This window comes from Heloderma suspectum, chromosome 4 (assembly GCF_057233095.1).
Source record: "Heloderma suspectum isolate Gila_16-S chromosome 4, 16-S_ref, whole genome shotgun sequence".
Classification (NCBI taxonomy): domain Eukaryota; kingdom Metazoa; phylum Chordata; class Lepidosauria; order Squamata; family Helodermatidae; genus Heloderma; species Heloderma suspectum.
In genome coordinates this window covers 64,892,336-64,919,803 of record NC_139461.1, presented here as the reverse complement: position 1 = coordinate 64,919,803, position 27,468 = coordinate 64,892,336, and the positions used below count along the sequence as shown (strand labels likewise).

Below are 27,468 nucleotides of genomic sequence, written 5' to 3'. Positions count from 1 at the left end.
ATGCTCCCCAAATTCAGGAATTTGAGCTGTCAGTAGAAGTGATTCTACATGGCCAATAGTCACAGCATACAGGGGGACTAGACCGACCTCTATGTGGATCCCAGCTAGTCCAAACTGAAAACCAAGGATGTATCTAAAAGACTGACTATTGCAGGAGAAAGAACAACCCATGAGCTACCTCTTTAGCATGTTTTTGGCAGTACTTCCACCCCTGCTTCTGATTTAGCCCCACAATGTGAAGCCAGCCATGGAGGAAAGTCCTACCTGCACAAGCCCACAGCTGCTTCTTGCTTGGATTATGGACTCCACAGCTGTCTAGTTTTCTTCCCGAGAGACTGAGAGAGCTTTGTATCCCCCTTCATTTCTCACACAACATACACGTTTTATGAAGAGCTGAGCATAGGAGACACTACATCTTTAGGTCATGGAGGACACTTGGACATTTTCTTGGGGCAGATACATATGGGGTGACACCCAATATACAAGGACTAGGTGTGCGTATGGTGAGGATGGTTGGCTAATTCCCTGTGTGAGCCAGCTGCCAATAGGGCCATCCCACTTAGGGAATGCCGTAAAAGATTCCAGCTGCAAAGAGACAGAATGCTGGAGTCTGGGGATTACTGAAGGTGGGAACGTCAGGAAAACACTGAGCTTGCTGAGAAAAATAACTGGTGAGTTGATTAAAAGTTAACTGTGTTTTAAGGAGGAGGGATTAGAATGTTTCTGATTGGCATGTGGACCTCTGTTTTAAACCAGCATCTTTCAGAGATTATCCCTTTCCAGATTATCATACATTATCCACTACCACAAAATGTAGTGATGGCTACCAACTTGGATGGCTTTACAAGGGAAATTCATGGAGGATAAAGCTAACAATGGTTACTAGTCCCTCCAGTATCAGAGGCAGTGTGCCTCTGTATACCTGTTGCTGGGGAACATGAACAGGAGCATGCTATTGCATTTGTGCTTCCCATAGGCCACTGTGAGAGCAGAATGCTGGATTAGATAGGCTTTGGGTCTCATCCAGCACAGCTCTTTCTATGTTCTTATGTTTGGATTGTTCTGTGCCACAAGCAGAATGAAGGAGTGAACAAGATGCCTAAGTCAGAAGCATTTGCTGGCAAATAATAGTTTACTCTAATAAATAAACTTTCACATGTACTATTAAAAGGCAGGTTTTCTTGTTATTTACACAGACTCTGCAGCTTTGAACAACTCCCAGATGCACCTACAGCTGCCCATAAAATGACTATCTGAAAAACAAACAGATAAAGAAAGTCCCAAATGTAAAGTGTTAAGAGGTGTGAGAGGTGAGTCGACCCCTGTAAACGGTACACAATTTCACACATTACTGAGCAAAACAACCACCATTTGTCACCAAGTGTTCATTCAAACACCTGCTTGTCACATTCATACATTACATTTTTAGACATGCACCTAAAAACATAAATTGTGAAAAGACCTGGAGATAAGATATAGTGTTCCTGGGAAGCAGGAATTCAGATAAACTCAGTCACCAGACAGAAGCAGAATAATCCCACTAGAAAAGTCTCTCTTTAATGTTTCTAATCCACAGTGAACTATGGAAGTCTCCCTTCTCATGTTTTAGACCACATGTACCTATTATTCCTCAAGAGGAGCTAAAACTCCAGCCAGCTTAGTGGTTCTCTATACATTGACTGACTATTATAAACTGTTAAATGGGTCTGCATAAAAGGAAAAATGACAAAACCCCAAACCCACTTGCTAAATTAAAAGAAAGAGTACCTGTATGACCTGTGTTTGATAACATGACTATAGCTCTTTTAAGGTACTTAACAAGGTATTAAAAATCACAACAAATGGTCTTAAAAATATGCTGCTTTTTGCAGTTTAATTTTGAATATATTTAACAGGAGGCTCTTGATCCTTGTCCATCCCTTTTCACCACTGCATTGAAATATTTTGCCCTCCTCTACTGTAATGCTTCTACATTCACAAATCTGTTGAAGTGGGATACTAGAATAAATGGCTTAGCTACACTAGACTGTGGGACCAGCTCAAAATGTGCTCCAATATTGTTATATTACCAGTTACTGCCAGTTACTCGGACTGTATTCTGACGATTAAAACTCAAGTGCTATTTGACTCATGGAAACAGGCTCCACCATGGCACGTAATAAACTGAATTCCAATATATACTTAATGGACTGGTTTGCATGTAATGACAACCCAGAGTATGGATTGTCATTGAACTGTGGGTTGTTGAATCATGTGTTGTCATTATGTGTGAACCCTGCACTATGGTTTAGCTGTGGGTTTCTCATCATGAACCAGTCAATGGTCACTGTGCTTATCTTGTACATATTTGAACTTTGCCTAGAATCATCGCAGATGATACCTCTCACATTTCATGACCTTCTGGCCTCGCTGTTTACATCCCCCTGTCCCCTTATTTGTATATCTGCAAGCTAGAGATAGTATTTCATGCACCTGATGGAGTGGACTCTAGTTGCTTGAAAGCTTATGCTACAGCGTTGTAGGCGATGCTATGCTACTCGTTAAAGGTGCTGCAAGACTCCCCTTTGTGTAATTTCTATGCAGCTCTTGTATGAAAAGGGTTGCCCCCAAAGGACCACAGTCACTGCTTCCACTGGCTTTATCTCTCTTTATTAGAATTCAGGTAAATGAGGTGAGGAACAGATGGCTGCTGAGCCCACTCTGAACCTGAGGAGAAAAGAAGTGAATGCCAAAGATACAGACAGCTGTATTGAAAACACACAGGCAAAAGAAACAGGTTCACTGGAGCATTGCGTCCTAGCCATAGTTTCAACAGAAAAAGGGCGGTAACGACAAGACACAAGAAGGAGAAAATAAAACAAAACCTCAATGTGCTGTTAAGACATAGGAAACTTTAATAAGAAATATGAAATGCTCAATGCATTTTGATATTTACCTTCAGTCTCAAAAGCATCATGCCTTAGTGAAGTATCACAGCAAGTCATTTTCCTTTGCCTCTGAAGAAGGTATATACCAAAACGTGTTGGCATTTTCCACATCTTTTATTAAAGTTTCCTGTATCTTAGCACTGTTTGAAGGCTTTGCTCCCCCTGCACCCATTTTGCCTTCTAGTCGTAGTGTCAGAACACAGGCTGAAGGGAGAGATCTGCTGCATTTCGAACACAGGCCAAAGGGAGAGATCTGCTGCATTTCGAACACAGGCCGAAGGGAGAGATCTGCTGCATTTCGTAATAGCTGCCAGAGGCATCCACTGAGCGTGCTCATTGCATCTGATCCTACCTGCGTTATTCTCGGCCAGTCTTGCTCACTAGAGGGCACTCACCCCCTTGCAGGAGAGTTTGAGAACAATCCCATTCTAAGGAGTAAAGAGAGTTTATTCAGTACTGGCATTGATTGGGAATGATGCATTAAGGCACATGCTTGGCTCATCATTCATAATATTTGGAGGTGTGGGTGCATGCATGTGTACACTTCAATGAGACAAGCCATAGCTCAGTGGTAGAAAACATACCTTACAGCAAGGGTTCCCCCCCCCCCAATTCAGCCTATAGGTTGTAGGAGGTCCCCAAGCCCTGTCTGGCAGGTCCTCCACCTTGACCCACAGCAAAAGCCCAGAAAAAAAGGAAAAGAGCTCTAGGAGCAGGCTCTATGGTTCCTGCCATAGAAGCTTTGTTTCTAGAGTGTCCCACATGTTACCAACCCCTGTCCTGGAGCCTGTTTTTCCTCCCCCCACCTGTTTTTTTTCTGGACAAGTTCCATGTAACAGAGTATGGCAAGTCAGGATCCTTCAGGGATAGAGTGGATTAGAGGAGTGAGAAAGGCTAGCCAAGATTCCTGGATGGCTGGGTGATTTGAGAACTAAGGTTTCAGGGAGGAGTGTGGTTTTACCTGATCAAAAGGTTGTGCATCCCTGCTTTACGGCTGATGGTTCCAGATCACATCCCTGGGATCATTAAGAGGATCACAGATAATAGGGCTGAGAAAGACCTCTTCCTGAGACATTGGAGAGTCACTTCCCTGAGATATTGGGGCAGGTGGATGGGGCTCTCATGGTATGGGGGTAGATGGTCCAGTGTTCTGACTCTGTATAAGGCAGTTTTATAAGTTCATTGGAAGTGATATATGCAGACATGTACACACCCATATCTACATATATATATATATATATATATAGAGAGAGAGAGAGAGAGAGAGGAAACTAGCCTATACCGAGTCAGGCTATTGGTTCATTTAGCTGTGACTGTCAGTAATTCTATGATTTCTACCTTTCTCTCCTAGTAGCTTTTGATCTGCCTTCTTTGGTCTTTGAAAACTGTCAACCTTTCACTTAGGAAGTGACCAGCCCAGGGCCATGTAAACCCACTGACAACATAAGACACAAAGCCCAAATCGGCTAAGCTTAGCACAGATTATATTCAGGTCAGAGCTCACAAAAGTACTCTTGTGACACCTGTTTATTTCAGAGGGGCTTGCACAAATCTTCCCAGAGTATCACACCCACTGTGCCTGATTATGAAGTCTTGTTATTTAAAGTAGGCTTCCTTTTGTGTGTGTCAGTGATAAAATGTAATGTATGTAAGATACAATCCTCAGTTCATAAACTCTGCATAGCAGTGTCTGGGAGAAAAAGTCTTATTTCTACTAGCCAAAATTATATCCATATAATAGGTGGTATATCTTTCAAATAATGTTTCTTCAGACAATACAGCAGTAGTCTTTTATTTCCATTTCATACATGTAGTTACCGAGAAATGAATCTTGTAAATGCTTTTGCAAAGGAATGAATATTGAACAATGAGATAAAAATTCTAATCACTGTGCATATGTTTTCCGTGATAGTTGCCATCAAGATGAATTACACAGCAAGTTTTAGAGAATAGATAAGAGGTGAAATACTGAAAGTATCTGGAGCAAAAATTGACAATTAGCTTTCCTTTCTTATTTAGATTACAATGAATAAGGAGGTGGCATCCTACTAAAATGAAGGGATGCCTCATGCTAGTGTTCTTCTTATGTTCAGGAGATGCTGAGCATATAACACAAATAAACAGTAGCTATGAAAGGCTTATGTATTACAAATTAATATTCTTTTTAGTGTATTACTTTATAAACAGAGAAGCAATATGAACAAACCAGAGTCCACAATCCAACAACAAACCATAAGTTTTCTTCCTGGTTTGTTCATGGTTAACAACTCACAGTTAAACCATAGTGCAGGGTTCACACATAATGACAACCCATGATTCAACAGCAACCCACAATTCAATGACAATCCATACCCTGGGTTGTAATTACGTGCAAACCAGGCCATTAAGTATATATATTGCAATTCTGTTTATTAGATGCCATGATGGAGCCTATTTCCAAGAGACAAATAGCACTTGAGTTTTAATGGTCAGAATACAGTTTGAGTTAGCATACAGAAATGTTAATTATTTATAACCTGAACAGATTTATCATCTTTTGGGAGGAGGGGGTATATCAACAAACTAAAAGATATAATTCTGAAAAGGAAAAGGATTGATATATGAAATGGATTACTTTGTATAATGTAGGAACCAAAGGATTCACATAAAATTAAAGATAAGATCATGCTTGTGGGGGAAGACCACAATTTGAAGCACTATTAAAAAGCATAAACAATGGAATTACAGTGTCAGCTGAGATACTTACCTACACAGTTCCAGCTACTATGTAGAGTGCACCACATGATACATTGTCTACAGCCAAACCTAACAATTCAACTACGTTTATTTCAGTTCCTTAGCTATCAGTTCACAGGTGGAACATTTACATCAAGTGTTCTTAAAACTACATCATCATCCAGTAAAGTGAAGAAACAAAGCCAGAATGGTAATTAAGAGTTGCCTTCTAGAGAACTGATGCAGCAGAGGAAGTAAAAGAGCATGACTTGTTTTGTAAAATAATAATATTTTATTGTGCTTTTTTCAAATAAATAAATAACATAGATAAACTAAAGAAACTGAAAACATTTATCAATTAAAACTATGAACATTGAACAATGAATATTGTCATTATGTAAGAGAGATGGTCATAGAATTAACAATAATAGAACATTCATACAGAAATAAAGTCCTTCCAAAAAGATCTGTGTTGAGGGTGCGGGAGGGAGATGCTGTACTTAAGTAAGCATTATTTATATGAGAAAGAAACATAAACCATCTATCAATAAATGAATCTGACTGTGATCATCCATCACTAGCAGTAGTTGTCATCTTCAAATTGCAACTAAAATCTCTCTAAAAGATCATCAAGCATCTATAGCCCATCCTGGACAATAGATATTTCCTGATGTCAGATCCTAAGAAGTAGGCCTGTCCTTGCTTACACACAGTCCCCTAACTTATAGCATCTACACACATCAACAAGAAATCCTAACTTCACTGGCTGATGGCTCTCAGGCTGCTTTAAACACATGCACGCGCGCGCGCACGCGCACACACACACACACACACACTCGCACATGCTCTCTCTCTCTCTCTCTCACACACAGTTCTTTGGCAGGAGGCCCTTACTCCTTATGCACACCATATATTTAGATTGTTCTTAAAACTGATGAAGTTATGCTCTTTGAAAATTGTTTGAGCTTCAGAAATTATTTGCACTGTTTCCAAAATGAAGATCTTAATAAACAGATCTGCTGCTGGTTATTAAGAATTTAATTGCAGTCATGGCATTGGGGAGAAAATCCAATAGGGACTGCAGTGTTAGGGTGAGGCCTTTAAGCCCTTTCACCCCCACACATTTTCTGATGAACTCCCCTCCCCAGTTGCTATTTGGCCTGTGGGGAAAAACATTTAGGTACCATATGGCTTCCTGTATGTTTTGAACTGCAAGGCAAATAACAGCTTTGGGGTGGGTGGGGAATTCATCAGGAAAATTGTGCAGAGAAAGTGTTAATCCTGCCCCACAGCACTGTGGGCCAGATCAGATTCTCCATCCTCACGCACATCTTTAATCAAACTCTTTAAATGATAGCAGATGGCCTGCTATCATGTCTGGAGTCAAATATGCCCTTCGTACTTTTTCTTCAAATAATTAAGAGATTAGATCAGTAAATATTTCAAAAAGCAAAGCTGAGTGTTAATATTTGCAAGCAGAAGAAAAGAAGGACTATTTAAACCTCTGGACATCTTTGGGACACACCAAGTGGTCCTCTGGCATGTAACTGTGGTGCACATTTTGTGTGTTTAGTTTGCATTAGGCTTATAGAAACCTATCAACAGGAAGACAGCCATGGTGCCACCGAAATAACAATCCTACTGAAATAAGCATTATCAGTGTAGTCCATGATCGAAGGAGACTGGACCAAACACAGGCAATCAGTTCAAGATGGATTTATTAAAAGCAATAGTCCTCTCCTATTTTTTTATGCTCCCACACTGTCTCCATTTGCAGCAGGATTATGAAGGACAACTAACAGTGCAATCCTTATGGATGTATACTCAGAAGTAAGTCACCCTGAGTTTATTGGCCAGCCAACTAGAACAGAGTGCTGTCTTTTGAGACCTTTTGAGACCTTTGGTGTCACAGAGATTTAAGCTGCCCTGCCACAAGGTGGCGGGCTGCCCTGGTAGGGGCATCCCTTTGGCTTGCCCCTTCAGGATGCCACAAGGGCGAGGTGCCTTTTACTTTCTCCTTCTTCCTTAGTTTTCTTTTTACTCTCTGCTTGTCCATTGACTACCCGCTTTGTGTGAGTGGGGTGTCCCTGAGTGAGAGCAGGGATCCCCTGACAACAGTTGTACTTACATCTCATTGTTTGCCCACCCTGGGTGAGAGACAGGGGATCAGGGCTTCATATACCAGAGTTGCTTCTTCTGCCCAGGGTGAGAGCCTGTGGTTGTTAGAAGCGGGGTCTCCTGGGTGAGAGACAGGGGGGAGAACTGTTTGCCACACTCCAGGTGACGGATGGGATGAGCATGAACTAATGGAAGTAGGTTGAAGGGCAAGGAAATAAGCACCTTCTTGTTCTTTATATTGCTTGCTTGGTTGGCAAGCCTGATGTCTAGATGTGACCAGTGGCTGGTTATAACCACAAACTACAAACTGTGATTGTGTTGTTTGGTTGGGAGCGACTGGTGGATGAGTGGAGTGTATGTGTTGAATGGTTGAGGGTATGTTTGAATGGTGGGTGGGTGCTGAGAATGTGTGGGTAGCTCATCCACTGAGCCCTCCTGTCTTGTGGTGCTGCTATTTAATGCCAGGTTGGTCCACAATAAGACCATACTCATGCATGATTTAATCATGGATGAGAAGGCCGACCTGGCATGTATTACTGAGACTTGGGTGGGTGAGCTAGGTGGGGTTGACCTGACTCAGCTCTGCCTACCTGAGAACTTGGTGAAGCACCAACATAGGTTGGAGGGCTGGGGGGAGGGGGAGTCACTGTGGTTCATAGAACCTCCATCTCTATCACCAAGAAACCACCCCACCTTGGAGCAGGCCTTGAGGGGCTACACCTGCTGTTGGGCCAAAGAGATTGGGGATGCTGCTGGTGTGCCGCCCACCCTGCTGCCCAGCATCCTCTCTGACTGAACTGGCAGAGGCAGTTTCGAGTGTGGTGTTGGAGGAACCCAGGATGGTGGGTCTTCCATGCTGAGGCTGTCTCTGGAGTTCCAGCTCAGGACTTCATGGCCTCCATGACAACCATGAGGCTGTCTGTCATCGGCCCGACACATGAAGCAGGGCATACTGTTAATTTGGGGTTTGCTCCAAGTTGTGAGTTGGGTGGTCTGAAGATTGGGGGGGGTCCATGTAACCCCATTTTCATGGTCAGACAATTTCCTTGTGAGGTTTGAACTCATGGTGTTATTTCCCTCCTGCAGGGCTGGGGGACCCATTCGGATGCTCTGCCCTGGGACGCTGATGGAATCTAATGGATTTCTGAATGCTCTTGGGAATTTTCCAGTGGAGAGACCTGGTGATCCAGCTGAGGCCCTAGTCTCACTGTGGAATGGTGAGATGCGGAGGGCCATCAACTTGATTGCATCTGAGTGCTGTCTCCAGCACTGTAGAGCCCGCTCTGCTCCTTGGTATACTGGGGAGCTGTGGTCAATGCAACAGGCTGGACGTTGGCTAGAGCAGAAATGGCATAAGATTCGAAGCGAAGATGACCAAGCATGCTCTAGAGCACATAAAAGTGCCTATTGCGTGGCGGTGCGGGCAGCAAAGAAGGCTTATTCTGCTGCCTCCATTGCATTCTCAAGTAGCCATCCAGAGGAGCTCTTCTGGGTGGTCTGGGGATTGTTAACACCCTCCACAGTAAATGGGGCCCTGGTCCCATTGAGGACTCGCTTTTTGCATCACAATTTGAGGACAAAATTGTTTGCCTCTGCAGCGAACTTGACACTGTTGTTATCACAGTTCCAGTCGAGATGTCTGATGCCACCATCTCCCCAATTTTGTGGGATCAGTTCCAGTTTCTGCAGCCTGATAATGTGGATGAGGTGCCTGCAGTAATGTGACCAACCACATGCCCTCTCGAACCCTGGCCCTAATAAAAGCTATCCGAGGAGGTATGACTAGGTGGGTTCAGGGAGTGATAAATGCTTCCATGTGGGAAGGGGTGGTCCCTGCTGTTCTTAAGGAGGCAGTAGTGCAGCCACTCCTGAAGAAGCCCACTCTGGACACAATGGTATTAGACAACTACCACCCAGTCACAAATACCCCTTTCCTAAGGAAGGTACTTGAGAGGGTCGTGGCAGAGGAACTGCATGCACTCTTGGAGGATACTGATTATCTATACCCATTCCAGTCTGGGTTTCGATCTGATTATGGGACTGAATCAGACTTGGTCGCCCTAATGGATGACCTTTATCGAGAGTGGGACAGGGGGAGTGCAACCCTGTTAATTCTGCTCGATCTCTCATCAGCTTTTGATACCATTGACCATGGTATCATCCTGGATCAACTCCATGGGATGGGTATCAGAGGCACTGTGTTATAGTGGTTCTGGTCCTACCTGTGGGGCTGATTTCAGAGAGTAACATCGGGTGACTATTCCTCGGCCCCCGGCAATTGAGCTATGGGGTGCTGTAGGGCACCATCTTGTCCCCAATGTTGTTTAACATCCATTATGAAGCCACTGGGAATGGTCATTAGGGGGATTTGGAGCTAAATGCTATCAGTATGCTGATGACACGCAGCTATATCTCCCTGTGACATCTGAATCAGGAGAGGCTGTGCAAGTCCTGGACCAGTGCCTGAACTCAGTAATGGGCTGCATGAGGGCTAATAAACTGAAACTGAATCCTGGCAAGATGGAAGCCCTGTGGGTGAGTGGTTCCTGAGTCTGGGAGATAGGCTCATTGCCTGTTCTGGATGGGACTGCACTCCCTCTGAAAGATCAGGTCTGTAGTCTGGGGGCACTCCTAGATCCATCACTGTCGCTGGAAGCCCAAGTGGCCATTGCAGCTTGGAGTGCCTTTTACCAGCTTTGGCTGGTCCGCCAGCTATGGCCTCTCCTGGACAGTGATAGCTTGGCCACAGTGGTACAGGCATTAGTAACCTCAGGACTGGATCATTGCAATGCGCTTTATGTGAGGCTGCCCTTGAGGCTGGTCCGGAAGCTGGAGCTAGTGCAGAATGCAGCAGCTCAGCTGTTGTCGGGAGCTGCCCCTTTTCAGCATGTAACTCCTTTGCTGAAGGAACTGCACTGGCTGCCTATTCACTACCAGGCCAGGTTTAAGGTTTTAGTACTAGTGTACAAAGCCCTAAACAACTTGGGACCAGTAGGATACCTGACAGAGCACTTTCTTCTTTACCAACCTGCCTGGTCACTGAGGTCATCGGAGGGCTTGCTCCTGGTGGATCCACATGGACCTATGGTCTGGTTGGAATCCACCAGGAAGAAAGCCTTCAGCATAGTGGCCCCTTTCCTGTGGAATTCCCTGCCTTTGGAGGTGAGGCAGGCGCCAAGGTTGTGTTGCTTTCAGTGCTTCCTGAAGACGTTGTTATTTTGAGAGGCTTTCCCTGAGTGACCAGCCATGGTTTATTATGTTCAGAATCTGTTCTTTTAAAATGTTTTAATTGTTTTAATTATGGGGTTTTATTCTTTTATCTTGCTGTTCACTGCTCCAAAATCTTTGATGTGGAGCAGTATATAAATATTGTAAACAAATAAAATAAAAATAAATAATGGGACTTACTCCTGGGTAAGCATGTACATAGGATTGGAACCTAAGTGATTTCTTTTATGCAACATGTTTTAATTAGAAAAGACAAGTAAAGCACAGTTAATCAATTATTATCTTGGCTTTAGTAAGGACCCTGACATAGTATGAATATTTGAAAAGTGTGGATTCTAAGATCCTACTATAAAAGGGATATACGCTCAATTGAAAAATAGCACGAAAAGGTTAAATAAATAGATCAACAATGACAGAACTGAGGGTAACTTTTTCCTCAGTCTTTAATTTCTAAAAGAACCAAAGGATATAAAGACAGAGGTATGTTTAGCAATGAAAAATTCATTTTTTCAAAGGATCCTGTGCTACTTGATGTCTGATCCCATACATCACTCACTGTTATCAGAAAATTATGAGAAATATACTCAAGATGGCACAGGATAGGAGTCTACTTATATGTTACATTTTGCTATGCTGAGCTTCATTAGATATGGCTCTATGTACAAAATACGGCATTCTGACACTCACTGTTATATACTTACAATGACAAGATAAACATTGTCTGTGTGACAGCATGGATATACTACCAAATACCCCTAATTTAATGTTCTTTTTTTATAAGCTGATGCATAAGGAAGCACCAGGGGATTAATGTTCTCATGGTAACACTTAGATGACAGAGGATGCAAAAAAAAGCTCACTGACAAATTCCCAGTTGTTATTGGAAATGGCTCTATAAGTGTTAAAACAGGTTACTGGAGGATTGTATGGTAAGATTTATTATATTCATCAGCTTACATGTATAGGCCTTGACTCCTAAAAAAGAGAACGAAACTAAGCTAGTGGCAATTAAGGGTCAGATGGCCCTCCTCAGTACCCATGTAAGCACCAGTTATTTCTCCAGAATGAATGGAATTTGAGAGAGTCTAATGCAGCTTGGCAAGTGAGGAAACTTCATCTTCCTGCAATCTACTCTAGCACATCATGTACTCACCTATACAAAAATGGCAGTTACATCACTGAAATGAAGTGAGTCACTTATGAGTTGGCAGCATGGATAATTCCAGCTCTTCCTTCAAATCCAAAGGGGCTGAATGGCAGGACAAAAAGTACAATAACAGCCTTCCACTAGTTAAGAAGCAGATTCCTCTTAAGCGATGCTTTGTATGTGTTGGATTACAAACAATTTCATTTACTGTAGGAATGCCACTGTCAGAACATGGAAACAGTACTGAATCCAGCTTGACAGGCAAGCAAGGACAAACAAGGCCCTTTTGATCCCAAACGTTCATCTTGGCTCTTCATCCAAACATAACGATGGACAGTTTAGGGAAATTATAATTCGTTATCTTTCTAATCTAGGTTTCTGCTTTGTTTCAATCTCAAGTTGAACTAAATTTTGAATATCACATTTAGATTTGCAGATTCACTGTGGCAATATAAATGTTCACAAAGCTGGAATTCTATTCTTTTTTTTTTCATTTTATTATTACAGTAAATATGTACACAGACCTGTACAAAACTCATTACGCAGCATTTTAATTTTTTTTAAATATTTATTGATTTATTTCTGTACTGCCCAATAGCTGAAGTTCTTTGGGCAGTTCACAAAAATTAAAACCACAAAGTGCAGCATAAAACAATATAAAATATAAAAGCTTATAATAAAACCACAAAATAACAGTAAACCAGAATAAAACCTGCATGACCGCTGGCATATTCCGTACATGATTAATAAGGACTATGATGATGGTAATATAATGTCTTAGACCATTTCATAAATGCACTGATGAATTCAATAGCCACTGAGAGAAGTGGTTAACTGCTATTTTTACAAACAGTCTTTATTGCTGTTGTTTATTAATGTGGGGGTTTTAAGATTGTTTTAAATATTGCCGATTGTTTATTTGCTGACTTGAGTTCCCTCTCAGGGAAAGAGGCAGGATACAAACTTTACAAAAAAAATAAATGAATCCAGTGTTCACAGAGCATTATGCACATGGGCTTTCATACAACCTGACATTGCACTCATGCATCATTCCCAATTGCATATAGAACTCCACAGACATTGGCTTTCCCTGTTCAGATATCCATGCTGAATGCATGGGTATTGGGGATCAGAGCCAGGGCAGGGAGCAGCACAATATCAGGGGCAGGGCGAGTTGGATGTCTCTTCTACTTGGGGAGTCCCCATCATGTAGTTAATGCATGATTGGGGCTAGAAATGGCTGAGAAGTTTGGCTTTGATGAGAAATTACCCAAATTCTCAAAGGTCTCCAAATCTGGAATGGAAAGAAGTTGAGATTTAAAAAAAAAAAAAAATCAAATGTGAGAGACCCCCCCCCCCCTACAGATTTGTCCATCCATGTCCAGGGTTTTGAATGCTTTGCTTTTTAAAGTGTGGGTTTGAATTCCTGTGTATCCGGTCATGTTAGTGCTTAATTAGGGTTGCCACCTCTTTTTTCTGATAGTCTCCTTATCTTTAACAGCTATATGGCAGGCAGGTGCATCATAGTCCTGTCCATGCTCAGAACAGCTGTGCCTACCAAATTTGACTGGCGCAGATGGGTGAGAATCTTGTTGCAGTTCGTCTTTGATGAGAATTTACCAAAATTGGCAAAGTTCATATTCAGAAAGAACTAGAGACCTTAAAAATTGAATGTGAGAGGAAGTGAATTGGACAGATTCAGCCATCCCTAATTGGGGCTTGAGTATTTGTATATTCTTTCAGATTCAAACAGAAGAATTAATGGAATCTGGGACTGGAGAAATCCTCCTTCCTATCTTAGGTTAATTGAGAGCTCCTGGAAGTAGAAGAAAGATCAGAATGATTATGGCATCCAGGAAATGGGTGGAATTTGATGTCACCCTTCCACAACCCATTTTCTAAGGCACATGTGGACAACCTGTGGGCCCCATACACTCCTTGGAGGCCTTTGGTGCAGCCCACCATGGTGGTTTCTGCTACCCCATCACTAATTTCCTCTCACCACCAATTTACTGCTACCAAAACTGCTGATATTGCTTCTACCACTTATCCCAGGGAATTTCCCCATGCCACCACTGATATCCACCCAAATTGACATGGAAAACAGCCAGTGGCTACTGTATCATGCCCCTGCTGGAGGACTCCTCCTCCAAGGAGCTAAAGCTCCCAGAGATGGATGATGCCATTGAACCATCCATATCAGGAGCACTGGGGGAGCCTGGACCCTCAGGGGTGAGGACCATGGGTGCATCCCCACAGGAAGAAGGCAGCTGTGTTTCAGAGAGAGAGAGAGAGAGAGAGAGAGAGAGAGGCTGAGTGATTCCCCAGTCCCAGAGAGCATAGATGCCATAAGAGGCAAATCAGCAGGGCTCCTTTAAGAAGAAGCCAAAGAAGGATTCCTCAAGACAAGGGAGGTACTCAGGAGCAAGGCTTGTAATGTACTGCTGCTGAGCCTTGGGTGAGGCTCAGGAGGCTCTGGTAATATAAGTCTGTTCATTATCAGTCTAGCCTTTGCTGAAACAGTGCCATTTCTTCAGCTCCTTGAGCCTGGTATCTTGTTTCCTTGGCCTTGACTTGTGTTTGGACCTCTGTTTTATTGATCTTTGGACTTCTGCCTGATGCTGCCTTCTGGACACTGATTCTGCTTGACTGATGTGTTTGACCTTGGCTACTCTTCTGACTTCTCTCTGGTAAATCCATGTTTGCCCTGTAAAACTGTGCTTGCTTGACTTCTCTATTGTAAACAGCTGTGTTTTGCATAGCAGAGAACTGAAACTAGTGGGAGCAGGACTTTTTTTTTCTTGTTCATCTTTGGTGAGCTGCACCCTCAGGAGCAGCAACAGTCTGTGACAGTAACAGGAACTGTGGTGGTGGGTACAGGAAGCCTTGGGGTGCCACATCTTTGATAGCAGCAGCAACAGGAGGTTTTGAACAGGTGGCAGGTACAGGAGGCTTTGTGGGCTTTGAGACTTGAGATTCCAGAGGCAGCTGGAGAGAGGGGGTGGGGTATGTGTGGTGTGAGAGAGAGGGAGGGGGAGGGGAGGGAGAGAAGGATGGATGGATAAAGAGGAGGGGGAGAGAGAGGGAAGGGAAGAAGGAAAAAAGGGTGTACCCCTTCCATTTTTGGCCCCACCCACTGCCAGTATACAATCCATGACTGCTTTTCTCTGAACCAATGTGGTCCCCCCCAACAAAAGTTGCCCACCCCTGCTCTAAGGAGTCAGCTAGAACATCAACATTCACTTATGAAAAAAAAAACGGCACTCTATAATCTTCATGTTACACAATCTTGGTAGAATGTTTTAACTCATTCAGTCCCTGTGGGCAAATTTGCACTACAAATGTTGATCCATTTCAAACTTCTTTAGTTGCTATGGCTTCCCTAAGCAATCTTGGATAATTGTAGTTTTCTGAGGGTACTGGGAATTTGTTTTAGGGGTCCCTAGCTTTTCTTGGAGCTACAGTTACCAGGGTTACTTGACTGAGTGATTTACATATTGATATCCTGCCTCATTCTGTATTGTAGACAGCTTACAAAATCCAAAACTGTGAGGCAATCCAAGCATAAACATGAGAATAAAAAATAAGCACTCAAATACAGGTAATATTATTAGTCGCTGAAGCCTGTTACAGGCACAGAGGTAAAATTGTTTTGCATTTGTAGTGTAGATATACGCTGTGCTTCATTTAAGCATTAATTATTATTTTAATAGTGTTGATGCTTTCATAAAGGAGTAGAAATAGAAGTTCATCAACATAAGAGGTGACGAGTTAGGGATGGAATGTGTGAGTGTGTGTGTGTGTGTGTGAGAGAGAGAGAGAGAGAGAGAGAGAGAGAAAGTAAAACTAAAGTGCTAAAAGGGTCTTCTGTATGATTTACTTATTTCAACAGGCAAGGTCCCTAGAATGGGTGGTGGGGGTGGGCAGAAGGGGCTAGAGCCTTACGTAAGATTGGTTAGGCTGATCTCCCCCTGTACCCCCCGGGGATGATTAGGCAAAAAGGACTGCTGTTGTAGTCAAGGCAAATTGATAATGAAGTGAGAGATGTGCAGGTCCAGTTTCTAGGGTCCAGCAACTGACTGCACCATCTTGCTTGCCACGACATGAGGACAGACCTTTGCTATGGAAGAGATAAGCTCAACTAAATGTATTGGATGATGACTAGAGTGCCGATGGCGGGAAAACTGAACTTGAATCCGACAAGACACATCATAGGGATCATTGAAGACCTATGAGGTGGTGATACGTGCAGTAAATAGAGCTTTCTACTCTACACATGACATATCGCCTCTGCAAACTCGCTCCCAGCTGAGCTGTTCAGTGTGGTTAGGGAGCTGAGTCAGCCCCCCGACACACACACACACACGCACACTGAATTTGATCTTAGAGCCTTCAGTAGCTCGCTGTGACGCCTTTCATGAGTTTTTTGCGGATAAAATCTCTTGGATACGAGCTGACTTGGATGCTGTTGTAGGGACAGAAATCAACAGTGGAGTGTCCAGCAACTCTGCTTGCACAATTAAACTGGATCATTTTCAGCTTGTGAGTCCTGATGAAGTGGACAAGCTGCTTGGCTTGGTCAAAAAGACAACTTGCCCTCTCGATCCCTGCCCATCCTGGCTTGTAGTCCAGGGAGGGGAGAGGGTAAAACAATTTTTGCTGAATATTATTAATGCCTCCCTAAGGGAAGGTAATTTTCCATCTTGTCTGAAAGAAGCAATTGTTAGACAGCTTCTGAAGAAGCCTTCCCTGGACTCCCTAGCCTTCAATAATTACAGGCCAGGAAACAATCTACCATTTTGGGGTAAGGCAATTGAGAAGGTGGTGTCCATTCAACTCCAAGCAGTCTTGGATGAAACTGATTACCTGGACCCATTTCAAACTGGCTTCAGAGAGGCAGAGAAGCTGAAACTGCCATGGTTGCATTCGTGGATGATCTTTGCCTGGGGATCGATAGGGAGAGTGCATCCCTGTTGATTCTTTTGGATCTTTCAGCGGCATTCGATGCCATCAATGGTATCCTTCTGGATCGCATGAGGGAGTTGGGGACACTGCTCTGCAGTGGTTCCACTCCTTCCTCTCAGGATGGTCCCAGATGGTGTTGCTTGGGGATAGCTGTTCTTCGAAAAAGGAACTATTATGTGGAGTCCCTCAGGGCTCCATTCTATCCCTGATGCTGTTCAATATCTACATGAAACCTCTGGGAGAGATCTTCAGGAGGTTTGGGGCTGAGTATTATCAGAACTTTGATGACACCCAAATCTATTTCTCCTTATCATCTTTATCCAAGGAAGGTATGACTCCTCCGAATGACTGCCTGAAGTCGGTAATGGGCTGGATGAGGGAGCTGAAGTTGAATCCAGGCAAGACAGAGGTGCTCATCGTGAAGGGTCCAAATTCAGATACTGAGGTATGTCAACCAGTTCTGGATGGGGTTGCACTCCCCCTGAAGGAGCAAGTTTGTAGCTTGGGGAGCTTTTTGACCCAAGCCTGCTCCTGGCACCCCAGGTGGAGGCAACGGTGAGAAGTGTCTGTTATCAACTTTGGCTGATACACCAGCTACGCCCATTCCTGGAACATGTAGACCTTGTAATGGTTGTGCACATGCTGGTAACCTCTAGGCTTGATTTCTGCAATGCGTGGTACTTGGGGCTGCATTTATATTTAGTTTGGAAACTTCAACAGGTACAAAATATGACAGCCAGGTTGGTCTCTGGGACATCCCATGGAGACCATATTACACCGGTTTGAAAATCTTTACACTGGCTGCCAATTTGTTTCCACGCAAAATATAAAATGCTGGTTCTTACCTTTAAAGCCTTACATGGTCTAGGCCCAAGGTACCTTAGGGAGCACCTACTCCCCTACGTCCCAGTTCGCCACCTAAGGTCCTCTGAGGGCTCTCTGCTGCGACTGCCTAATGCCTAACTGGCAGCCACACGCAAGAGGACCTTCTCCTTTGCCGCCCCTCAGTTGTGGAATGACCTGTCAGTTGAAATGCGCCTGCTGACCTCGTTGAAGGTTTTTAAGCAGGCATTGAAGGCGCTATTATTCCAGCAGGCCTTCCCTTTTTAGAATGCTTTTTTCCTTCAGCTGACATTTGTATACTGTTTTAAGCAGTGTTGTTTTGAGCTGTGTTTTATTGTTGGATTTTAAAAAACTGTTTTTTGTTCAAAGTTGTTTTTAGTTATATGTTGTTTGTCCATATGTTTTTATGTAAATGGGTTTTAAAGTTTGTACATTGTATTTTAATGTTTTAACTTTTGTAAACTGCCCAGATAGCTTCAGGTATGGGGTGGTACAGAAATGTAATAAATAATATTAATATTAATAATAATCTGACAGTTAATGTGTGGAGGGAGAGAGAGAGAGAGAGAGAGAGAGAGAAATGGAGACAGAGGTGAGGTTGATAGTAAGCTTCTATTTATCTAGCATCCTACAGTATTCATTAACTGTGTCTTTTCAGTACAGTTTAGTTTTGAATTGAATTTTTAATTTAATACCAGACCACCTTGAGTCCCCCACCTTAAAAACACTTCTGAGGCTCCTGTAAACAAGTTGCGCTGGTTGGAAAAGCAACAGCTTCCAGGCACTTCCCAGCAAAACCTCAGGTTAAGGGATTAGATTTAGCACCCATCTGAGTCTTCTTCTTCCCCAGGTCTGCCTGCCTACTTCACTTATAACTCCATAAAGTAGGAGTTACAAGGTTTATGATTCAAATGAAGTATCCATCTATTTAGCCATGATCTGAACATTTTATAACCAGCAATTCTATGTGAAAATAATTCGATGCAGGTACCTTTACTAGCTATAAATGTTGTGCCAATTTTGAAAGTTACGTCAGGCATTATTATGAAAAAGCCATTGTCTTATGTAGGTTGCTGAAATGTAGCCACTTTTCCTCTAAGGAAACAGAAGAAACAATCAGACAACAACATGTGCAGACTTTTCTCTACAAACCAAGTTCCATTAAATCATGATCACTGGGACAAAGAGTATACAACTGGCTTCCAACTGTACAGATAGCCTAAGGCAATAAAATAACAAGATATACATAGGAGACTGGAAATCAGTTCTGCAACCTTTAGGTAGAACTCTTGGGCATCAGTGATTCTTATTTAGGACCTTGATAGTTGAAAATAAAAACATTTTCAAATATAAGTTTCTGAATTGAGGTGATTTCTTTGGAAGACTACCATAAAATTAATTGGAATATCAGTGGTGTTTGGATGATTGAAGATAGAGGAATTTAACCCAGTTATAAGTAAAGTATTAAGAACAGGCCTGTGCACAGACCCCCTGCTTTGCTTCAGATACCAGTTTGGACCTTCCAAAGCAGCCCCACTTCACTTTGGACCGATTCTGACCCAATTTGCTTCACTTCGGATTTCCAAATCATTTGGATTTGACATTTTCCCATTGACTTGCATGGGAAAACAAAAATGGCCATAGCTTTTTCAGTTTTCATGATAAATTCATGAAATTTGGGGACCTGTCAGCCCCCATGAAGGGGATCCCACCTGCCATATTTCAGACAGTTCGGCCCAGTAGTTTTGTGCTAGGTACAGATAAAATGTGCTGTTCTCAGAAACTCAAACCAAAAGTAATAAAGGATAATCAGAGAAGTTGGGTGTTTAAGCAGTGATTAGGAGGAGGTCACTATCCCTTTTCTCTGCCATAGGTTTATTTGAAGTGCAAATAACCCCTTTCCCCTTTTCTATTCAGCTTCACAGTGGATGACCTCAGGCTCTCTTTGGTTGATTGGAATATGCATTAGCTGGGATACTGGCAGGCTGGCCGGCAGGCTGTGCTGTTTTCTACATGAACTCTCAAAGCAGTAGTAGGGCACCGCAAGGGCCATCAACATCTTGTACCCTGCATTTTCAATGAGGCTGAATGGCTGGTTGTCCCATGCCACCATCTCACTGATATAGTTGGTGATCTGGTCGGGCATTGGAAACCTCCACCTTGTGGAACCATACTTCCCCCACCCCATCTCCTCCATGGTGGCCTGCCTAAATGCCTTGGCGGTGAGAGATGGAGAGTTTGCAGGAGTTCCAGCACTACCAGCCTTCTGCTTGCCCCTGCTGTCTGCCTGCTGGGATGTGAGGGCCTCTTCCCCAAGCAAGACTGATTGGTGCTGCCTCCTTAAGTGCAGGAGCAGGCCGCTGGTGCTGCAGTGCCCTGGCTCCCCCCCTTCAGAAATGCCTTGCAGTGGTGGCAGATGGCAGTGCTGGGATCCATTCCCACCTCAAAGTGGTCCCACATGATGCTGCTCTGACATGTCTGTGGAGACAGAGACTGCCTGCCTTGAGTCTCAGGGGTCACCACACGAGCAGGGGGAACAATGGAAGGAGGGTTGGGTGCTGGAGTTTGAGCTTCTGCCTGCTGCTGATCTTCCCCCACATGGGTCTCCTCTGGACCCTCCACCACACTGAGGACATCAGACACCTCTGATGTAATGTCCAGCAGCGGGCTCCCCTCTGCCACTACAGAAGGAGATGCTGCTCCTTTGGCAAGAGTGCTACTGCTGCTGCCTGCAACAGTGACCTCCAGGCACTGTGACTTGCCTCCGCACTCTGCTGCCCTGCTACACCAGGATACACTATCTGGACTGGGGGAGAGCTTGGCTACCAGTGCTGTTAGTCCCAGCAACGCCTCGCCCACCTCTGCCCCTGCCAAGACCCTGAAGATGCCTCATGTTGGGCTTGCTTTGCTACACAGTGTAGTATAGAATTTAAATAATATATGTTGTGTAGTGCTTTGCCCACTGTTTTTTGAAATGTGCCCTATGTAGTGCTTTGCCACACATCGTTTGCTTGTCCACAACACAAGCATGCGTGCACACGCGCACATGAACAAAAGAAAAGCAGATACTGAACTACCTACAAGCAAAGGTGTGTGTGTGTGGGGGGAGGACTATGTATAAACCTAACAGAAGACAAAAGTAAGTGTGTGTGTGTGTGTGTCTGTGTTTTAGGGAAAAGATAAAAAATGGGCAGGGAAGGAATACAGGAATTGAGAAGGGTGGTGGTGGTGGTGGTAGAAGAGGGGAGTGAAGGACAAGGAAAGGAAAGGAAAGGAAAGGAAAGGAAAGGAAAGGTCTATCTATCTATCTATCTATCATCTATCTATCATCTACTATCTAATCTAGACAGAAAGTAAGGGTTCAGCATTGAGAAGGGTGTGTGTGTGTGGGCGGGGGGAAGCTAAAGGGGAAGGCAAGGCAAGGCAAACTAAAGTACTTTTTATTATTTTTTGGGGTTTTTTAAATAAAGAAGAAAAGAATGAAAGGTAAAACCTATTAGAGAAGGGGGTGGGGAGACAAAGAACCAGGCAAGGAAAGGAGGAAACTCAAACTAAGTACTTTTTCAGTGTCTGGTTTTTTAAATAAAGAATCTATAAAAGAAAGAAAGAAGGGGAATAGTTGAATTGGGAAGGAAGAAGAAAGACAAAGCTGCAGCGTGTGTGCATGCACCCCCCCCCAGATCTAGCTAACTCTCTCTAACATGTAAACAACCACCTCCAACTCTAACCAGTGTTCTCTCTCTCACAATGATATGAAAGCAGACTGATCTCTCCAATATATCCAGTATTCCTCCACCTCTGTCACTGATTGGACACCATTTCCTCCCTCCCTCCCTCCCTTCCCGCCTCCCCGCCCTCTCCTCTCCTCTCCTCTCCTCTCCTCTCCTCTCCTCTCCTCTCCTCTCCCCTTCCCACTTCCATTCTCCTCCTTGCCCCCTCCCTTAACTTTTGCAAGTTGATACATTGTGAGACAGACTGTCTGGGAATGGCTTCAGTAGCTCTGAACCCTCCGGGACAAGCTGCTTCTCTTCCGGGTGCCTTTAAAATCAGAATCCAAACAGTATACAGCATTTCAGATGCCATCTGGCCTTTGTTCATTTACAGTTCTGTCATTTGGTCTTCATGGATGTCCTGCAACTTTTTAAAGGTCAGTGGACTTAGTGCTGAAGTATTGCCAGGGTATTGTGCAGTTTTCTCTAGAATATATAGGAGTGCAGAGTGCAACATGCAAGGAACATCAAAGGCATTGGGCTAAATTGGATGCTACTTTCCCTTTCATCCCATCCATCCTGTGGAGCATTAGTGTGTCTGCTCACTGCAAGCCTCTACCATCCATGGCTATCCATTCTTAACTCTCCCTCTTCCTCCTCCTGCACATTACCTGAGAGAGCGCCTCCTTCCTTACCAACCTGCCTGGTCACTGAGGTCATCAGAGGGCATATTCGTGGTGGTTCCACATGGACCCATGGCCCAGTTGTAGCCCACCAGGGAAAGAGCCTTCAGTGTGGTGGCCCCCTTCCTGTGGAACTCCCTGCCTTCGGAGGTCAGGCAGGTGTCTACATTATGTTCCTTCTGGCGCCTCCTGAAGACATTGTTATTTTGGGAAGCCTTCCTTCAGTGACCAGCCATGGTTTATTAAATCCAGTGTTATCGCAACTTGTTTCTTTTAAAATATTTTAATTGTTTTAACATGGTGTTTTATTCTTTTATCCTTGCTGTTCACCACTCCGAAATCTTTTGATGTGGAGTGGTGTATTAATATTATAAATTAATAAGTTGAATTATAAAAACTATTCTAAAGCATTACTAAGTTCCTCTAGGTATGTGATGAATAAAGGCAGAAGTTAGAGTAAAAGGAAAAACCCAAGACCTGGAAATAATTATAAGCCCCATCTTCAGAAATAACTCCAAGTCTAAAGCTCAGAAATAATTCTAAGACCCAAACTCAGAAATAATTCTAAGTTCTACTTTCAAAAAACACAAGTCCTAACTTGCACAAATATTCCAAGTTCCAAAGTCTAAAAGTCTAAGGGGGTCCATGGTTATCCAGATCCTTGGTCCAGTGGTCCAGTTAAGATCAGAGGCAAAGCAGCAAAGGAGCAAAGTGAGCTGCAGCCCTCACTACTTGTGCTTCTATACACTTGATCTGGACAAAGGTGGGGCCCCCACCTGGACAAAGGTGAGACCACCAACTTCCAATCAGAAATAGGGTGCATGGGCGATTAGATTACCCATTCATCAATCAGAAATGAGGTGTCTATCCCCAACTATCTCCCATTTTATTCCCACATGTTTTAGGAACATCTCTGGCATACCCCTAACGGGTTAATTTGAAGTTTACTAAAACATGGCTAAAAGTCTGCCATCTGGGCATGTTATCTTGATTGATATATTTCTCCCTGCTACATCTTCTTTGAACTCATGTTCATTGTTGGTCATATATGGTCATATCTGCCTGAACACCTGTTCGCAATTGTTGCTTGTGCTCAGTGCTATGACGTCCCCACCCAACTAGCACCTAGTAAGGACATTTTCTTATCTGCAGGTGTACACCACAAAATGTGGAACAGTAATGTTCCTCCTCCTAGTGGGCATCTGAGCACACTCAGTTCTTCTCATTTCACTCATACACTCACATTGGTTTGTCTACCTTTGTGACCTGTCCTTGAACTTACTCTGGTGTAGCCACTTGTAAAGGCTGCTGCATTTTTCCCCTTTTTTCAAAGCCAGTCCTCTCAGTTAGAGTTTTAGTTAGTGAGATAACATCAATTAGCATAGAACCAAATCCTTAAGGTCTTTTTGCCCATGTGTCAAGAGTCTGGAATATGAGTCTGGGGTCTCTTGGGGGGTCTTCTTGAAGGTCTACCCAAAACCTCATTCAGGTCATGCAACCATTCCAGATCAAATTAGTCATCTTCAGTTCTTTGTTAGCAGCATTATATAACTCTCTTAGCACCAGATTAACATACCACACAGGACTGGTGGATCTTTGGCAGCTGACCAGTCAGCTAGGGGATGCTGGCCTTGGCGTTTATATGCACTTATATGAGTCACATTGCAGACATGTTTTCTGAATGCATGCAGGACAGGGGGTGGGGGTGCAGTCTGCCACACCCCATCATATGTGCATTAATTGTATGTGTGCAGAATCTGACCTGCTGTCTGAAAAGGGCTGATCTTCAACTATCAAGAAAGATATAGGAAGTCTAAAATGATATCTGTGTGGCTGTCATTTTCAAGAGGGTCATAAGACTCTGAAATGGATGCAGCAAATGGAAGATTCAAATTCTTGAATTGCTCATTGATGTCTCACGTTGCAGCCTTATGATTTTACTACAACACACAGGCCAAGAAAATGAATATTTTGGCTGACTTCCTTTCTCAATTCCAGAAGGCATTCCTGATGATACTTTAGTGAAGAATTAATGTGTTGTTTTGACAGAATTCTGAAATGTATTCGTTGAGAATGATCGTATTTGCAATTTGTGTGCACTTGTTTGGTGGTTTCTATGTTGTATAATATAGTGTGCTTAATGGGTTCTAGGACTGATGTATTAGATACTGGCATTCTCCAGAAGGATAGTTTGTGTGCTAAAGAGGAGGCTGCATTATGTAGCACACCAGAGATAGTCCAATACATACCTGGGTGCAGAGTCTGTTAGGGGGCAGGCTGCTGCTGAGTCACCATTATACTGAACAAGTGGGACCTGCAACAAAATGTTGCAGCATGGAGTGTTCAGTGTTCCAGCCCACCAGCCAGCCTTCTTCCAGGATACTCCATTGCATCCCCCTAAGTCTTCCATTCCCCCCTCCAAGAGTGAGTCAGCATTTTGTGGCCATTACGCATGCTCAATCTTCACCGGGCTGTTTCCCCCACCCCGTAGGGATCCCCCCCATGCCTCACGCAGAACTGGGGTACATCATTCTCTTTCTGGTGCATCATTCTGCCACTTCACAACTGGGATATATCTTCATAGAGGCTTCTGAAAGGCTTCATGTTTGTTCAGTCTACCTGTGACTCTCATAGTCCACACACACATCTTTAGCTCACACTGTTTGCTCTGCTCATTTGCACTACAAACAGAGGTAACTGTGAAACCAGTATGGGATTGCAGTCTGTATGGCCTTGCCCCTTGCGCCATGATCATAGCTGCATCATGTTTAGGCATGCTTCCCGCATTAAGCCGAGCGCTTAATGTAGGAAGCACAAACTAGGAAAGCTGTTGTGCTGTTGCGTGCCCTTCTACAAAGCCACTCTGGCAGCTGCAGTGTCAGATTGAGCAGACGAACACTTGGCAAAAGCACCAGTTCATAACCATGAGAAAATCTTCTAGAAACAAAACTAAAACAACCGACTTGCCAAGTTGCCAGGCCATAGCGTGAATGCTCAAGTGATTGTGCCTTGGGAAATACTTCTGTGCAATTCAAGAGTTAGTACCCACCTTGTTGTGTCCACCAAATGGAACAAGAAGCAGTAAAATTATCTATTCCTTGACTGTCTTCTTTTCCTGATTAATTACTGCCAGAATGAGACTTTTGTAATCCAGATCACACTTCCACAGACCCTCTGAAATGTCTAAGTAGTCGCTCATGTCTCTCTGTACCACGAGTATTCCATCCAGTCACTGCAAATCCAGAGCAGTACTGTGATCCTGGAGATGTGGATGGTCCCTACAGAATTCCTGTGTTGTCTTTGGAGACCTGCCTATTCATCTGGCTTCTCATTTAGTTCCAGTTGCCAAGCCTCATCACAATATTAACAATATACAAAAAATCAAAACCTACCCCAGGAATATGGCTTAATGAAATAAGCACACTAGTTTTTACAGTTCTGAAATATGATAATATGACTGCCAACCACTGAACCCATTCTGAAAGCCAGATTTTAGCCCCAAAACTTGAGATAAAGCAGAGAAAGCCACGTTGGTCCATTTGAAAGCATTCTAAAATTCACAGGCAGACAATACTTTTATTAGGACCAACCAACCAAAATGTCACAAAACAGATTTTCAGGTTTTCCTGAAGTCTTCATCATACTCGATGTTAAGCAAAGGATGGGGGCGGGGGGGGGGGGAGAAGAGGAAAAGCAAACAAACCCTGGGTTGATATTGAAACCACAAACTCTGCATTTAGAACTTTTCTACACAAGTCTGCGAATTACTATATCTACTTGAGGTTTCATTGCAGAATTGAGTTCCAAACTATACAAAGAGCTTTTCCTTTCCTGCTTTTCTACTGCATAACTTCTGGGTGGCGCTGTGCTATACCAAAATATCACCACTGCACAAGTAGGAAAATACCTTTTTTTTTGCTTTCAGAAATAACACTCAATTTTCCCTGCTCTAAAAAAACCTTGGAAACTGCTCTTAAACAGAGGCGAAATTGGAGAATCATGACATCATCTAAAGAACCCATAGACAACTGTGAGTAAGGAATCACAAGTATGCAATAAATACCTCATCATGTAGAAAAGCTCTTAGTCACAGTGTGGCAATAGAGGTAGGAGGATACTGCAAATTTAGGCTGCTTTCTTTTATCCACTTACCTAGGAGTCATCCCAATTAAAATACATGGGACTTACATCTGAATAGACATGCATAGGCTTGCGCTGTTCATGAGATTAGGCTCCACTAGGAATTATGGAGAACTGAGGCTGCATTTTGGGCTGCTGGAGCAAAGAAGGAAATAATGGGTGATCCCCCATTTTTGAAAACATGGAATCCAGCAGTTACCTGGATCTGTCTCCAGCCTTAAGCAAAACACACAGGTTGCTTGTGAGATAGAAAACAAAAATAAAAAATATGGCAGTTTTAATATTAGCAAAACTGGATATTAATCTCATGTGATATACTATGTAAAAAGTCAATAGGAGATAAATTGGGTAGCATTACTTAATGCTTAGAGATAATATAACCCTCCAAAAGTGAAGTTCTAGTTTCAGTTGATAGTTATCTTCCTCCATCTTCCTTCCTGCTCCTGAACAGATACATTGAGCATTATCCAAAGCACCCCAAAAGCAGAGAAAGCTATGTAGGACCATTAGAAAACACCCCCCCCACTTCATGGGCGATTTCTTTATCGGGACCAACCAAAATGTCACAAAATAGCAAGCAAAATTTCTCCAGAACTCTGCATCAGACTGGATGTTATGCAAAATGGTGTGTGTTAAGTGATGGAAATAATTTCTGCACATATGTAGACTGTGTTGTCTTCACTACTGAATGACCACATATCTCCACTAATATTAGTTATTAGTGGTCAGTCCTAATATCTGCTTAGGCAGGGATTCCTGTGGGTCCATAAAGACAACCTTGTGATCCCTTATTTATTTATTTTTAAGGTTGATAATCCACACCTTCATCCAAAAAGGATTTCAGGGCAGTGTGCAGGTTCCCCTGTGACTGCTATTTACATAACAAAGGGCATGCAAGTTAATTGCAGGCATGCAATTAACGTCATGTCAATTTTTCCTTTTAGCTTTCTTGCATTAAGATCCAGACTGGATTCACAGTTTAGGGCACAATC

At 43.2% G+C, this 27,468-nt stretch overlaps 1 long non-coding RNA gene across 1 annotated transcript in view; it reads left to right on the top strand.

The window, feature by feature from the left end:
• Positions 1–27,468, top strand: part of LOC146346935 (uncharacterized) — a 127,469-nt gene that overhangs the window by 45,402 nt on the left and 54,599 nt on the right. The window contains exon 2 of the long non-coding RNA XR_014789841.1: positions 17,426–17,545. This is a non-coding gene — a long non-coding RNA (uncharacterized LOC146346935). The remainder of the gene's footprint in view (positions 1–17,425; positions 17,546–27,468) is intronic.